The following is a 17,943-nucleotide window of genomic DNA, read 5'->3' on the forward strand; positions in this document are numbered from 1 at the left end:
GTGGTTCATGAACCACACACAAAGAAATAATCATGTAGCAAGTGAAAAGTGTGAGGATATTTGAGAAAGATCAACAGAGTGAACAGAAGTCTGATAATTCAGGGGATTGAAATCATGGTTTGGCGTACTAGAGTTTCATTTAAATGAAGCATGACTGTGACTTTCGGAATCCACAGTAGCCAAATGAAAACGAATTTATTTGAGTGCTCCCTTCAAAGACATTTCCCTTCAAGCAAAACTTGTAGAAGTCTTGTGGGCTACGAAAGAATGAACTGGCTAGAAGTAGAAACAAAGAAGAGTCTTTAGTTGTCCATACTACATATGCAACACATTGATGTTTCATTTTGTTTGCTACAGCCGTCTTCACAATCATCTATCACAAAAGACTTTTATTGTGCAACCGCTATTGTATACATAAAAAATAAACCCTTCGTCTGAATTCATACCTGCAGAATGCTTTTAGTTATGTTCATCTAATTACACTTGGCACTTTTGCAAAAAGTTTATCAGAATTTAGGAATATACTACGTTAAAAAAATAAATAAATAAAAAACAGGGGACACCTGGGTGGCTCAGTCGGTTAAGGGTCCGACTTCGGCTCAGGTCATGATCTTGCGGTCCATGAGTTCGAGCCCCGCGTCGGGCTCTGTGCTGACCGCTCAGAGCCTGGAGCCTGTTTCAGATTCTGTGTCTCCCTCTCTCTCTGACCCTCCCCCGTTCATCCTCTGTCTCTCTCTGTCTCAAAAATAAATAAACGTTAAAAAAAATAAAAGAATTTAGGAATATACTGTCATATATATATAATATATATATATTATATATATGTTATATGTAGTATACACACACACATACAGAGATAGGCACACACTTCATATATATGATGTTAAAGCTGAAGATTTCAGAGAATGAGTGATTACAAGTAACTCTGAACTTGCGAATTTAGAACAGTAGCAATGATATTGAATAGCTCAAAAACGTAGTGTTTTTTTTTTTTTTTTTTTACTATATGGCCTGTTTTGACAATGAGCTTTCCTAGGTTAATAGTGGGAGTTGGGGTGGACAGGAATACTTTTAAATATGAAGAAGTATAGTAGAGGCCAGAATATGGCTAGGAAATGGAGAAAAGAGTGATAAAAGCATAATTTGGTACAAGAAGGTGAAAACACAAAAGGCAGTAAGTGGTAATCATGAGATAAGAGAAACCACTCTAGCCTTAAAATATAAAAGAAAAAAGGGGCGCCTGGGTGGCACAGTTGGTTAAGCGTCCGACTTCAGCCAGGTCACGATCTCACGGTCCATGAGTTCGAGCCCCGCATCGGGCTCTGGGCTGATGGCTTAGAGCCTGGAGCCTGTTTCCAATTCTGTGTCTCCCTCTCTCTCTGCCCCTCCCCCATTCATGCTCTGTCTCTCTCTGTCCCAAAAAAATAAATAAACGTTGAAAAAAAAAATATAAAAGAAAATGGTGACTTCAGTAAGATGGCAGGTAGGAAGCTACAGGCTCATCTTCTTCCACTGAATTAACAACAATGTGTGGACAAGAATACCTCAGTAAGAACTCCAGAGATGAGCTGAGAAGCCGCAGCACCCAGGGCATTGTAAAATTAAGAAGAGATTCCAACAAAAGGGGTATGATAGCTCCCAGCATTTGATACACTCATTAGTGCCCTTACTCCTACACAGAATATTGTGGAGATATCATGAGGAAATCCCATGTAGTTTCTTTCATGATGGGGGGGAAAAAAAAAGAGTGGCTCGTGCATCCGACATTCCAGGTTATTTGAGGACTACTTAAGGGACTGGTTTTTGTCTTGCTTAAGGCAGAGTGCTTAGGGGACCGGGTCAACTTTAGAAGCCACTGAAAACTGATGTGAGCAGCAAGCAGAGCTGCAGTACTGCAGGCAGACATGGGGGAAAAAAAATGAAGAAAATGATTACGTTTACAAAAGCATCAAAAGGAAGAAAATATTGAGGAATAAACTTAATTCAGAAAATGAAAAGCTCGAACACTGAAAACTACAAAACATTGCTGAAAGAAATTAAATAACACACCAATAAATGGAATGATATCCCATGTTCATGGATTGGAAGATTTAATATTATTAAAATGTGCATACTGCACATTTAACTCAGATTGAATGCAATTCCTATCAAAATTCCAGTAACACTTTTTTTCTCAGAATAGAAAGAAATCATCCTACAATTCACATGGAATCCCTAAGAACTTCAAATAAATCAATCTTGAAAAAGAAGAACAAAGTTGGAGAACTTATACCTTCTGATTTCAGAACATATCACAAAGCTACAGTAATAAAAACAGTGTGAAACTGCTATAAAGACAGGCAAATAAACAAATAAAAACGAATAGGAACCAGAAATAACTCCATGCTTTTGGCCATATTATCTTCAACAAGGGTGCCAACACTACTTAATGGGGAAAGGAGAGTCTCTTCAGTAAATGATGTTGGGAAGTATCTGCCAACATGCAAAAGAACAAAGTTGGAATTTTATCTTACATTATATATAAAAATTAACTCAAAATGCATTAACAATGTAAATGTAATACCTAAAATTATGAAACTTCTAGAAGAAAACATACAGGAAAATATTAATAACATTGAACTTGACAATTATTTATTGTATATGATACTCAAAAAAAAAAAAAGGCAACCGAAGCACAGATAGACAAATGGGTACTACATTAAACTTTAAGTCTTTCGTGCATCAAAGGACACAATCAACAGAGTGAAAAATCAACTTACAGAATAGGAGAAAATGTTTGCAAATCATATATTTAATAAGGGATTAATATGCAGAATATATAAAGAATTTCTATGACTCATCTATAATAACAACAAAAAGATCAAAGAGTCTGATTAAAAAAATGAGCAAAAAACTTGAATAGACATTTCTCCAACATGACGTAAAAATGGCCAATGAGCATATAAAAAAGATGATCAACGTCACTAATCATCTTAACAAATGAAAACCATACTACTTGGTGTGAAATATCACCTCATACCCAGTTAGTATGGTTATTACAAAAATATATATTACAAGTGTTGACAAGAATGTGGAGAAATTAGAATGCTTGTATATTGTTGCTGGAATAGTAAAATAGTGCAACTGCTAAGTAAAATAAGATAGAGTTCCTTAAAAGTTTGTTTGTTTGCTTGTTTATTTATTTACTTATTTATAATATAATTTATTGTTAGGTCAGCTAACATACAGTGTATACAGTGTGCTCTTGGTTTTGGGGGTACATTCCCATGATTCATCGCTTACATACAGCAGCCAGTGCTCATCCCAAGTGCCCTCCTCGATGCCCATCACCCATTTTCCCCTCTCCCCTACCCCCAAATCAACCCTCAGTTTGTTTTCTGTGTTTAAGAGTCTCTTATGGGTTTGCCTCACTCTCTGAATCTTTTTTTCCCCTTTGTATCCCCCATGGTTTTCTGTTAAGTTTCTCAAGTTCCACATATGAACAAAAACATGTGATATTTGTCTTTCTCTGACTGACTTATTTCACTTAGCACAATACCTTCCCGTTCCATCTGTGGTGTTGTAAATGGCAAGATTCCATTCTTTCTCATAGCCAAGTAGCATTCCATTGTATATATAAACCACATCTTCTTTATCCATTCATCAGTTGATGGACATTTGGGTTCTTTCCATAATCTGGCTACTGTCAAAAGTGCTGCTATGAACATTGGGGTTCATGTGCCCCTATGCGTCAGCACTCCTGTATCCTCTGATAAATTCCTAGCAGTGCTATTTCTGGGTTGCAGAGTAATTTTATTTTTAATTTTTTAAGGAACCTCCATACTGTTTCCCAGAGAGGCTGCACCATTTTGCATTCCCACGAAGGTCTATTCATGTCTTCTGCCTATTTATTCACTGGGTTATTTGTTTTTCAGGTGTTGAGTTTGGTAAGTTCTGTATATACTTTGGATGCTAACCCTTTATCTGATCTTTCATTTGCAAATATCTTTTCCCATTCTTTCAGTTGCCTTTTAGTTTTGTTGATTGTTTCTTTTGCAATGCAGAAGCTTTTTATCCTGATGAGCTCCAAATAGTTCATTTTGCTTTTATTTTCCTTGCCTTTGGAGACGTGTCAAGAAAGAAGTTGTTGAGGCTGAAGTCAAACAGGTTGTTGCCTGTTTTCTCCACTAGGGTTTTGATGGTTTCCTGTCTGACAGGTCTTTCATCCATTTTGAGTTATTTTTGTGTGTGGTGTAAGAAAGTGGTCCAATTTCATTCTTCTGCATGTTGCTGTCCCAACCTCCCAACACCATTTGCCAAAGAGACTGTCTTTTTTCCATTGGATACTCTCTCCTGCTTTGTCAAAGATTAGTTGGCCATACCTCTGTGGGTCCATTTCTGGGTTCTCTATTCTATTCCATTGGTCTGTGTGTCTGTTCGTGTGCCACTAGCATACTGTCTTGGTGATTACAGCTTTGTAGTAGAGGTTAAAGTCCAGGATTGTGATGCCTCCCACTTTGGTTTTCTTTTTCAACATAACTTTGGCTATTCGGGGTCTTTTGTGGTTCCATACACATTTTAGGATTGTTTGTTCTAGCTCTGAGAAGAACGCTGGTGCAATTTGGATTGGGATTGCATTGCACGTGTAGATTGCTTTGGTAGTATTGACATTTTAACGCTATTTGTGCTTCCAACTCATGAGCAGGGAATGTTTTTCCATTTCTTTGCGTCTTCTTCAATTTCTTTCATTAAGTTTTCTATAGTTTTCAGCATATAGATCTTTTACATCATTGCTTAGGTTTATTCCTAGGTATCTCATGGTTCTTGGTGCAATTGTAAATGGGATCGATTTCTTGATTGCTCTTTGTGCTGCTTCATTAATTGTGTATAGAAATGCAACTGACTTCTGTACATTGCTTTTGTATCCTTCAACTTTGCTGAATTCATGTATTGGTCCTAGCAGCTTTTTGGTGGAGTCTTTTGGGTTTTCCATGTAGAGTATCATGTCATCTGTGGAAAGTGAAAGTTTGACTTCTTCTTTGCCAAATTGGATGCGTTTTATTTCATTTTGTTGTCTGATTGCTGAGGCTAGGACTTTCCAACACTATGTTAAACAAGGGTGGTGACAATGCACATCCCTGTCGTGTTCCTAATCTCAGGGAAAAGGTCTCAGTTTTTCCCCATTGAAGATGATATGAGCTGTGGGCTTTTCATATATGGCTATTATGATATTAAGGTATGTTCCTTCTAGTGCGACCTTTTCTTTTTTTGGAAGAAAGGATTCTATGTTTTGTCAAATGTTTTTTTTTTTTTTTTTTTGCATATTGACAGGATCCTATGGTTCTTATCCTCTCTTCTATTAAAGTGTTGTATCACATTCATTGATTTGCAAATATGGAACCAGTCCTGCAGCCCAAGAATGAATCCCGCTTGATCATGTGAAAAATTCTTTTATTATGCTGTTGAATTTGATTTCCTAGTATCTTGTTGAGAATTTCTGCATCCATGTTCATCAGTGATATTGGGCTGTAATTCTCCTTTTTGATGGGGTCTCTATCTGGTTTGGGAATCAAGGTAATGCTGGTTTCATGGAATGAGCCCAGAAACTTTCCTTCCATTTCTATTTTTGGAAGAGCTCGAGAAGGATAGGTATGAACTCTGCTTTAAATGTCTGGTAGGATTCCCCTGGGAAGCCATCTGGCCCAGGACTCTTATTTGTTGGGAGATTTTTGCTCCATCATTCAATTTCTTCACTTGGTCTGTTATGGGTTATGGGTCTGTTCAAATTTTCTATTTCTTGCCATTTGAGTTTTGGGAGTGTGTAGGTGTGTAGGAATTTGTTCATTTCTTCCAGGTTGTCCAGTTTGTTGGCATATAATTTTTCATAGGATTCTCTGATCATTGTTTGTATTTCTGTGGTGTTGGTTGTGATCTCTCCTCTGTCATTCATGATTTTATCTATTTGGGTTCTCTCTCTTTTCCCAGACTTCAGAGAAGTCTGGCTAGGGGGTTATCAATTTTGTTTATTTTTTCAAAAAGAAAAACCAGCTGTTACATTCATTGGTTTTTCTAATGGTCTTTTTCATTAATCTATATTGTTTATTTCTGCTCTAATCTTTATTATTTCTCTTCTTCTGCAGGCTTTGGGGTTTCTTTGCTGTTCTGCTGCTAGTTCCTTTAGGTGTGTGGTTAGGTTTTGTATTTGGGATTTTTCTTGTTTCTTGAGCTAGGCCTGTATTGCAATGTATTTTCCTCGGAGGACTGTCTTTGCTGCACCCCAAAGGGTTTGGACTGTCATGTTTTCATCATTTGCTTCCATATATGTTAAAATTTCTTCTTTAATTGCCTTTTGGCCCATTCATTCTTTAGTAAGATGTTCTTTAACCTTCATGCTTTTGGAGGCTTTCCAAATTTTTCCTGTAATTGGTTTCAAGTTTCATAGCATTATGATCTGGTATGCATGGTATGATCTCAATTCTTTTATATTTATTGAGAGCTGTTTTGTGATCCAGTTTGTGATCTGTCTTGGAGAATGTTCCATGTGCACTCTAGAGGAATGTGGATTCTGTTTCTTTTCTTTTCTTTTCTTTTTTTTATTTTAACGTTTATTTATTTTTGAGACAGAGAGAGACAGAGCATGAACAGGGGAGGGTCAGAGAGAGAGGGAGACACAGAATCTGAAACAGGCTCCAGGCTCTGAGCTGTCAGCACAGAGCCTGACGCGGGGCTTGAACTCACGGACCACGAGATCATGACCTGAGCTGGAGTCGGACGCTTAACCGACTGAGCCACCCTGGGGCCCCATGATTCTGTTTCTTCTAGATGAAAAGTTCTGAATGTATGTGTCAAGTTTTCGGTCTAATGGCTCATTCAAGGCCATTATTTCTTTATTGATTTTCTGCCTGGATGATCTGTCAGTTTCTGTGAGTGGAGTATTAAAGTACACTGCAATTACCATATTCTTATCTTTAAAATTGCTTATGTTGGTGATTAAGTTCTTCCACGTTGGGGACATAAACATTTATAATTGTTAGCTCTTCTTGATGGACAGACCCTGTAACTATGATATAATGCCCTTCTTCATCTCGTGTTACAGTCTTTAGTTAAAATCTAGCTTATCTGATATAAGTATGGCTACTCCAGCTTTCTTTGACTTCCAGTAGCATGATAGATTGTTCTCTATCCCCTTACTTCCAATCTGAAGGTGTCCTCGGGTCTAAAATGAGTCTCTAGTAGACAACCTATAGATGGATCTTATTTTTTATTTTTTTTTTATCCATTCGGATACCCTATGTCTTTTGATTGAAGTGTTTAGTACATTTACATTCTGAGTGATTATTGAAATATGGATTTAGTGTCATTGTGTTGCCTGCAGGTTTCATGCTTGTGGTGATGTCTCTGGTCCTTGGTAGTCTTTGCAGCATTCCACACACCGAGTCCCCCTTAGGATCTCTTGCAAGCTGGTTTAGTGGTCATGAACTCCTTTAGTTTTTGCTTGTCTGGGAAAGCCTTTATCTCTCCTTCTATTCTGAATGACACCCTTGATGGATAAAGGATTCTTGGCTGCATATTTTTTTCCTATTCAGCACACTGACTGTTTCCTACCCCTTCCTTCTAGCCTGCCAAATTTCAGTGGACAGGTCTGCTAGTAGCCTTATGTGTCTACCCTTGTAGGTTGAGGCCTGTTTGTCCCTAGCTGCTTTTAGAATTCTCTCTTTATCTTGGTATTTTGCCAGTTTCACTATGATATGCCATGGAGAAGGCCTATTCTTGTTCATCTGAAGGGAGTTCTCTGTGCCTCCTGACTTGGATGTCTGCTTCCTTCCCCAGATTAGGGAAGCTGTTAGCTATAATTTGATAAGAATTTCAAGTAACCTTTCTGCCCCTTTCTCTCTCTTCTTCTTCTGAAACTCCTATGACACAGAAACTCCTATGATACTCTCTAATTCTCCCCTCGTGGTCTAGTATTTTCTTATCTCTTTTTTTCTCAGCTTCATCATTTTCCATAATTTTATCCTCTCTTTCACTTATTCTCCCCTCTGCCTTCTCCACCCTTGCTGTCACTGCAAGTAGTTTATCTTGCATCTCCTTTGCAGCATTTCTTAATTTGTCGTGACTGTCTCTTAGTGCCTTGATCTCTGTAGCGATACATTCTCTGATGTCTTCTGTGCTTTTTTCAAGCCCAGCTATTAATCTTGCAACTATTAGTATACATTCTCGATCAGATATATTGTTCATATCTGTTCTGAGTAATTCTCTTGCTGTCATTTCTTCCTGTAATTTCTTTTGAGGAAAGTTCTTCTGTTTTGTCATTTTGGCTAGTTTTCTGTCCCTTATGTGTCTTAATAGCTTATTATGTGTCCTGCTGCTGTGAGCACTATTATATTAAAAGGGGTCATACACTTCCCAGGGCCTGGCTCTTCAGGAGGTGTTTTTGGAGTATGTTGCATGCTCTCTCTTTTTGTGACTCTGGTTGATTTATCTCCCTATTCATAGTGGTGATTTGGATCTTCCATCAGGTGTGCTTTGATTTGTTCATTGAAGCACCCTGGAAAAAAATAAAAAGGGGGGGGAGGTGGCAGAAAAAGCCTTATCCCCTACAAAGAGAGAAATGACAGGGGTGGGGAAAGAGAGAAGAGGAAAAAACATATTGACCAGGCAGAGAATTAGAGGAACTATATGGCTTAATCCAGAGAGAGAGGAAAATAAAGAAGGAGATACAGAAGTGGTGCAAAACAATAGATCAAAAGTGTCTGCTTAAACAAACCACAACTAGAATAGAGAAGGGAAGAAACAAGAGGAAGAAAAGGAAATATATACATATATATATAAAGAATTGACCGAGAATCAAATCAGAAAATGCAAAACCATTGGACCAATATCTGATGGTGACTTGGAACAAGTGGCTGCACTGGTCTGGAAGAGGGGCCGTCTGGCTGGGTCAGGGTCAGTCTTGCTCCATTAGATACGCAGGTTACCAGGAGGGGCGTGGTTTGTGTAGGTTGGCCCCGCCTCCACTGTGGACCCTCTGTCCCATTCCCTGAAGCCCCACTTTGTTGGTGATGGGGAGAAAAATCGTGACACCCCCGTCTCTCCTCCCCTGACCGCGTGTCCCAGACCACTCAGTTCAGGCCGTCCTCACAGTGCCGCGTGGGCATGAATCAGGCGGTTTATCCTGCTCCACAGTCTCCCATGCCTCCCAGGTGCTTGGTGGGATTGCAAACCCCAGTGTCTTAAAGGATCCTGATCTGTGTGCCCCTGTTCCAGGGTAGTGCCACTCCACCCAGCAAGCTGACAAAAGGCCTCTGGCTGCTGGGCTGGTGAGTCGCTACATGTTTTTTCCCCATAGCACTTAAGGGAGAGGACTGCTCTGTCCAACTGTATCTCTGAGCTCACTACAGATCCCAGAGCTGGTCCTTCTTCTCCCATAGGCACGCGTACAGGATGGCAGGCCCCAGTTCGGAGAAAGTCCTGCAACCCTGGATCATGTTAGAAATTGGTTCTCTCTCTCTCTCTCTCTCTCTCTCTCTCTCTCTCTCTTTTTTTCCGTTCCCTGTTCCATGATTTTTCTCTTGTCCAAATACAATCCTACACTTCCTCAGCCTTTCTTTCTCTTCCTTGTGTCTCTCCACAGAAGGGGATCCCTCCTCTCTGTGCCTACACCACCCATTTTATTTTTCCCAACTTGCAATCATGCACCTATGGACCGCCAAGGTGTTCCCGTGGGCCCCTGGAGATGTTTCTGTCACTCTGTAGCCTGGATGCCCAGAATTCCAAGTCTTCTGGCCTCTATACTGCTGTGTTTGAGGGATGAGGAAACTTCGGGTCCCCCTATTTTTCCACCATGTTGACTCCTCACCTCACGATCTATTTCCCCTTTGGCCGTCTTTTTCTTCCCTGCATCTTGTCAGACACGTCAGGTCCTATGCTTGTCCGAAGGGTGTTTTTGCTTGCATCACACCTTCCTTAAAATTTTTAAGTGAAACTACCATATGACATCTTAATCCCACTTCTGGGTATACATTCAAAAAAATTGAAAGCAGAGGCCCAAAGAGATATTTGCGTAATCATGTTCAGAACAACCCTACTCACAATAACCAAGAGTTGGAAGCAACCCATAGAGTCATTGAGAGATGAATGGATAAAGAAAATATGATACATTGACACCTTGAATGGTTAGAATCAAAAAGATAAGAAATAGCAAGTGTTGGTGAGGATGTAGAGGAAAAAAAAAAGCAAAACCTCCTGTGAGATGGGTGGGAAGGTAAATTGGTGCAGCCACTGTGGGAAACTGGGTTTTTTTATGGAGGTTCCTCAAAAAATTAAAAACAGAAATACCATACGATCCAGTAATCCTACTACTGGGTATTTACCCAAAGAAAACAAAAGCACTAATTTGAAAAGATACATGCCTTCCTGCATTTATAGCAGCATCATTTACAAGAGCCAAGATATGGAAGCAACCCAAGTAGTAGCCATAGATAGATGAATGGATAAGGATATTAATCAGCCATAAGAAAGAATGAGGGCTTGCCGTTTTCAACAACATGGATGGTCCTGGAGGGTGTTATGCTAAGTGAAATGAGTCAGTCAGAGAAAGACAAATACTATCCGATCTCACCCATATGTGGGCCCTAAAAAACAAAACAAAGAAATAAATGAATAAAAAAACACTGTTCAAGAACTGGGTCCTCATGAGGCCAGGAGCGAGGATTTCGCCACGGATGAAGACAGGGAGGAAAGCATCCACAAACTGAAAGAAAAGGTGAAGAAATGGAAGGGACATGACTTTGGCTTCAATGAAGGGTCTCGAGCACGGACGTGGGAGGATTATGACAGTGTGGAACAGGATGGCCATGAACCTGGACCACAGCACTCTATTGAAGGCTGAATTCTATTTGTCACTGGAGTCCAGGAGGAAGTCACCGGAGAAGACACCCATGACAAATTTGGAGAGTGTGCGGAAATAAAAAAACATCCACCTCAACGTGGACAGGCATACAGGATACCTGAAGGGGTATATTCTAGTTGAGTAAGAAACATTCAAGGAGACCCAGGTTGCTATGGAGGAACTCAGTGACCAGCGTTTTATGGGACAGCATTTATGCGCCACCAGTGGGGACTGGTGTTTTGTTCAAGGTCCACCCAAGGGCAAGGGGAGAGGTGGCCGAAGACACAGCAGGAGTCCAGACTAGAGGCAGCACTGACTGCAACTCTGTTGTCCAGATATTCTCTCCAGAGATTCTATTTGACCATGGAGGCTTGGAGAAATAAGGCTGGGGTGGAACTCGCTGTGTTTATATTTCATCTCTCACTCTACGTGCTTGGAGGTTTTTTTTTGTTTTTGTTTTAGTTATAAATAAATGTCCCATTTTGGTTTCGTAAAAACAAAAGGAACAACAACCACAAAAAAACCCACTCTTAAACACAGAGAACAAATTGATGGTTGCCAGAGGGAAGATGGGTGGGGGAATGGGTAAAATAGATAAAGGGATTAAGAGGCATAAACTTCTAGTTATAAAATAAAGAGTCATGAAGACAAAAAGTACACCAAAGGGGATATAGTCAAGAATATTGTAATAATGTTATATGGTGACCACACTTACCGTGGTTAAGCACCGAGTAATGTAGGAAATCGTTGAATCAATATGTGGTAATCCTGAAATGAACATAACATTATATGTTAATTACACTTCAATGAAAAGAAAGAAAAAAAGAAAGGACCTCAACATATGGTATATACATGCAATAGAATATTATTCAACCTTGCAAAGGAAGGGCGTTCTGGTACATAGTCCCACACCGTATGGTAAATCTTAAGGATGTTATGTTAAGTGAAATAAGCCAGTTTCAAAAAAGACAAATAGTGTATTGGCTCACTTATATGAATTATCTAACGTAGTAAAGTTCACGGAAACAGCAAGTAGACCACTTGGTTACCAGTGGCTGGAGGTGGTGGGGGGTGGGGGGAGGGCAGTACTTTGTTTAATGGGTATGGAGTTGCAGATTTGCAAGATGAAACGATTCACAATGCAAATATAGCTAACAGACACTACCGGACCGTACGCTTAAACACTGTTAAGAAGGTAAATTTTTGGTGTTATTACCACAATAGAAAAAAAAAAATTGCTGACCTGGTGTTCAGTAATGAGAAACAGGGGAACAGAGGTGATCTTATCCGAAAATCCTCAAGATGCAAGGACAGTGTTTTCACATGCAAGGGTAGAGTGTCTTCCCCCTTCCCGCCCAGAGAATTGGAGAAGGGTCGATTGTTGGAGGAATGCAGAGGGGTATTGGGAGGTGAGAGAGAAGTGAAGAGTGCAGCACTATCACCCCACTCCCGGTCCCCTCATTTAACATTGACACATGGACCTGTACGCACCATTCACCAGCTTTTTTCAGATACGGAATTGTGAACAAAATGATTCCTGCCGGATTCAAACGGTTAAACCTGTTGCCTTTTGAGAATGTTTTAAGACATTAAGAGCGTTAGGCATGGTTTCAGAGAACTGAGAGAAATGAATGCTAACCACTAAACAACTTATCGGTTGGCTGTGGGTTGTCATCGCTTTGCTTTGCTTTCTCGCTCATTCTGGTCCGGCTGCCCTGCATAAGTGGCAGTTTTGTTCTTGTTGTGTAAGCCTCAGGACTTCAGTGTTCCGTGAAAACAGGTACACTTGCTGCCTTCTTCTGCGTGCCTGCAGAGTTTGCATGCAAAGCACGTTTATAATTTATTTGCAGTATGGTAGTATCTATGTTTTGGCTGTTAGATTGAAATTTTCCCTGGAACCATGACTGTTTTGTACTGCCAGAGGATAACTACATGCGTACATACTGAAGGGATGAATGAATGAGTGATGCACTTGTTGTGATTGTCCTATGCTTCGTATTTGCACTGGGGATTAGATGCATAACACTGCCCGTATTGGTTGCTAGGGCTGCACTAAAAAGGTGCCACAGACCGGAAGGCTTAGTTCTGGCAGCTGGATGTCCAAGATCAAGATATCAGCAGGGTTCATTTCTTCTAAGGCCGCTCTCCTTGGGTTGGAAATGGCTGTCTTTTCTCCATTTCTTCACGTGATCTCCTCTCTGCATCTATGTCCTAATCTCCTCTATTGACAACGACACCAGTCATATTGGAAACAGGCTCACCCTAAAAGCCTCATTTTAACTTCATCATTTCTTTAAAGACCATTTTTCCAAACAGTCACAACTGGGGCGCTAGGGCTAGGATTTGAATATATGAATATTTTGGCAGGGAGGGGAGTATAGTTCAGCTCATAAAATATCTTAATAAGTTTTGCACTTTTAAATCAGGGTAATGGTTATATTTGACTGTAGATGGTTTGTGTGTGTGTGTGTGTGTGACTAAACTTGGAATTATTAATATAAGCTGATCATCCTGCAAAAATTAAAGATATCTAAACACCAACTGAACCTACTGATTCACCCAAGGCAAAATACAGACTCTTCCAAATTGTTCATGCACTGTCTATAGCTCATTTCATAAGGAGTTATGCCAATGCTGAGAATGTTTTCAACATTATAATGAAAAAATGATACTGGACAGAAATGATTTCTGTTCGAGGTTCAGAAATTTCCACTGCGAACAAAATTAGGCCAGTTGCCTTGATGCACAGGAAATACTTACCACAAATATCTTCCTAGAAACATTTACACATTTTACCCTTCAAAAAAATGTTTGTTTATTTTTGAGAGAGTGAGAGTGCATGCGCAGAGTGGGGCAGAGAGAGACGGGGACAGAGGATGTGAAGCAGGTTCTGTGCTGATACAGATAGACCAATGTGGGACTCAAACTCAAGAGCTGTGAGATCATGACCTGAGCCAAAGTCAGACGCTTAACTGACTAGGGCCACTCAGGTGCCCTGAAATGTTTGCGTTTTTATTTTTTTATTTAGTTTTTTAATGTTTATTTAATTTTGAGAGAGAGAATGAGAGAGAGACAGAGCACGAGCAGGGGAGGAGGAGAGAGAGAGGGAGACACAGAATCTGAAGCAGGCTCCAGGCTCCAGTTGTCAGCACAGAGCCCGAAGTGGGGCTCGAACCAATAAACTGTGGGATCATGACCTGAGCTGAAGTTGGACGCGTAACTGACTGAGCCACCCAGGCGCTGCCCATTCACTGTATGTATGTATGTATGTATGTATGTATGTATTTATTTAAATATAATTGGTTGTCAGGTTAGCTCACATACAGTGTATACAGTGTGCTCTTGACTTTGGGAGCAGATTCCCATGATTCATCGCTTACATACAACACCCAGTGCTCATCCCAACAAGTGCCCTTCTCAATGCCCATCACCCATTTTTCCCCTCCCCTGTCCCTCCCCCCCAAAAAACGTCAGTTTGTTCTCTGTATTTAAGAGACTCTTATGGGTTTGCCTCCTACTCTGTTTGAAACTATTTCTTCCCCTTCCCTTTCTTCATGGTCTTCTGTTAAGTTTCTGAGGTTCCACATATGAGTGGGAACATATGATATTTGTCTTTCTCTGACTGACTTATTTCACTTAACATAATAGCCTCCAGTTCCATCCACATTGTTGCAATGGCAGGATTTCATTCTTTCTCACTGCCGAATTATATCCCATTGTATATATATACCACAGCTTCATTATCCATTCATCAGTTGATGGACATTTGGGTTCTTTCTATGATTTGGCTGTTGTTGAAAGTGCTGCTGTAAACAATGGGGTACATGTGCCCCTATGCATCGGCACTCCTGTATTCCTTGGGTAAATTCCTAGCAGTGCTCTTGCTGGGTCATAGGGTAATTCTATTTTTGAATTTTTGAGAAACCTCTACCCTGTTTTCCAGAGTGGCTGCACGAGTTTGCATTCCCACCAGCAGTGCAAGAGGGTTTCCGTTTCTTCACATCCTTGCCAACATCTTGTTTCCTGAGTTGATAATTTCAGCCACTCTGACCAGTGTGAAGTGGTATCTCAATGTGGTTTTGGTTTCTATTTCCTTGATGATGAGTGATGCTGAGCATCTTTTCATGTGTCTGTTGGCCACCTGGATATTTTCTTTGGAAAATGTCTATTCATGTCTTCTGCCTATTTATTCACTGGGTTATTTGTTTTTCAGGTGTTGAGTTTGGTAAGTTCTTTATATACTTTGGATGCTAACCCTTTATCTGATCTTTCATTTGCAAATATCATCTCCCATTTCATTGGTTGCCTTTTAGTTTTGTTGATAGTTTCTTTTGCAATGCAGAAGCTTTTAATCTTGATGAGGTCCCAATAGCTCATTTTTGCCTTTCCTTCCCTTGCCTTTGGAGATGTGTCAAGTAAGATGTTGCTGTGGCTGAGGTCAAACAGGTTGTTGCCTGTTTTCTCCACTAGGGTTTTGATGGTTTCCTGTCTCACAGTTAAGTCTTTCATCCATTTTGAGTTATTTTTGTGTGTGGTGTAAGAAAGTGGTCCAGTTTCATTCTTCTGCATGTTGTTGTCCCAACCTCCCAACACCATTTGCCAAAGAGACTATCTTTTTTCCATTGGATACTCTCTCCTGCTTTGTCAAAGATTAGTTGGCCATACCTCCGTGGGTCCATTTCTGGGTTCTCTATTCTATTCCATTGGTCTGTGTGTCTGTTCGTGTGCCACTAGCATACTGTCTTGGTGATTACAGCTTTGTAGTAGAGGCTAAAGTCCAGGATTGTGATGTCTCCCACTTTGGTTTTCTTTTTCAACATAACTTTGGCTATTCGGGGTCTTTTGTGGTTCCATACACATTTTAGGATTGTTTGTTCTAGCTCTGAGAAGAATGCTGGTGCAATTTGGATTGGGATTGCATTGCATGTGTAGATTGCTTTGGTAGTATTGACATTTTAACGCTATTTGTGCTTCCAACTCATGAGCAGGGAATGTTTTTCTATTTCTTTGCATCTTCTTCAATTTCTTTCATAAGTTTTCTATAGTTTTCAGCATATAGATCTTTTACATCATTGCTTAGGTTTATTCCTAGGTATCTCATGGTTCTTGGTGCAATTGTAAATGGGATCGATTTCTTGATTGCTCTTTGTGCTGCTTCATTAATTGTGTATAGAAATGTAACTGACTTCTGTACATTGCTTTTGTATCCTTCAACTTTGCTGAATTCATGTATCGGTCCTAGCAGCTTTTTGGTGGAGTCTTTTGGGTTTTCCATGTAGAGTATCATGTCATCTGTGGAAAGTGAAAGTTTGACTTCTTCTTTGCCAAATTGGATGCGTTTTATTTCATTTTGTTGTCTGATTGCTGAGGCTAAGACTTTCCAACACTATGTTAAACAAGGGTGGTGACAGTGCACATCCCTGTCGTGCTCCTAATCTCAGGGAAAAGGTCTCAGTTTTTCCCCATTGAGGATGATATGAGCTGTAGGCTTTTCATATATGGCTATTATGATATTAAGGTATGTTCCTTCTAGTGCGACTTTTTTTTTTAGTAAGAAAGGATTCTATGTTTTGTCAAATGTTTTTTGTTTTTTGTTTTTTTTTGCATCTATTGACAGGATCGTATGGTTCTTATCCTCTCTTCTATTAAAGTGTTGTATCGCATTCATTGATTTGCAAATATGGAACCAGTCCTGCAGCCCAAGAATGAATCCCACTTGATCATGTGAAAAATTCTTTTATTATGCTGTTGAATTTGATTTCCTAGTATCTTGTTGAGAATTTCTGCATCCATGTTCATCAGTGATATTGGGTTGTAATTCTCCTTTTTGATGGGGTCTCTATCTGGTTTGGGAATCAAGGTAATGCTGGTTTCATAGAATGAGCCCAGAAGCTTTCCTTCCATTTCTATTTTTGGAAGAGCTCGAGAAAGATAGGTATGAACTCTGCTTTAAATGTCTGGTAGAACTCCACACCCGAAAAACAAATAACCCAGTGAAGAAATGGGCAGAAAACATGAATAGACACTTCTCTAAAGAAGACATCCGGATGGCCAACAGACACATGAAAAGATGTTCAGCGTCGCTCCTTATCAGGGAAATACAAATCAAAACCACACTCAGGTATCACCTCACGCCAGTCAGAGTGGCCAAAATGAACAAATCAGGAGACTATAGATGCTGGAGAGGATGTGGAGAAACGGGAACCCTCTTGCACTGTTGGTGGGAATGCAAATTGGTGCAGCCGCTCTGGAAAGCAGTGTGGAGGTTCCTCAGAAAATTAAAAATAGACCTACCCTATGACCCAGCAATAGCACTGCTAGGAATTTATCCAAGGGATACAGGAGCACTGATGCATAGGGCCACTTGTACCCCAATGTTCATAGCAGCACTCTCAACAATAGCCAAATTATGGAAAGAGCCTAAATGTCCATCAACTGATGAATGGATAAAGAAATTGTGGTTTATATACACAATGGAATATTACATGGCAATGAGAAAAAATGAAATATGGCCTTTTGTAGCAACGTGGATGGAACTGGAGAGTGTGATGCTAAGTGAAATAAGCCATACAGAGAAAGACAGATACCATATGGTCTCACTCTTATGTGGATCCTGAGAAACTTAACAGGAACCCATGGGGGAGGGGAAGGAAAAAAAAAAAAAAGAGGTTAGAAAGGGAGAGAGCCAAAGCATAAGAGACTGTTAAAAACTGAGAACAAACTGAGGGTTGATGGGGGGTGGGAGGGAGGAGAGGGTGGGTGATGGGTATTGAGGAGGGCACCTTTTGGGATGAGCACTGGGTGTTGTATGGAAACCAATTTGTCAATAAATTTCAGAAAAAAAAAAAAAAATAAATGTCTGGTAGGATTCCCCTGGGAAGCCATCTGGCCCAGGACTCTTATTTGTTGGGAGATTTTTGCTCCATCATTCAATTTCTTCACTTGGTCTGTTATGGGTTATGGGTCTGTTCAAATTTTCTATTTCTTGCCATTTGAGTTTTGGGAGTGTGTAGGTGTGTAGGAATTTGTCCATTTCTTCCAGGTTCTCCAGTTTGTTGGCATATAATTTTTCA

At 40.1% G+C, this 17,943-nt stretch overlaps 1 pseudogene; it reads left to right on the plus strand.

Moving 5' to 3' along the window:
- The first annotated feature begins 1,526 nt into the window (after positions 1–1,526).
- LOC125170559 (RNA-binding protein 8A-like) lies at positions 1,527–11,186 on the plus strand (annotated as a pseudogene).
- The last annotated feature ends 6,757 nt before the right edge of the window (positions 11,187–17,943 follow it).

This window comes from Prionailurus viverrinus, chromosome B4, assembly GCF_022837055.1.
Source record: "Prionailurus viverrinus isolate Anna chromosome B4, UM_Priviv_1.0, whole genome shotgun sequence".
In the NCBI taxonomy this organism is placed as follows: domain Eukaryota; kingdom Metazoa; phylum Chordata; class Mammalia; order Carnivora; family Felidae; genus Prionailurus; species Prionailurus viverrinus.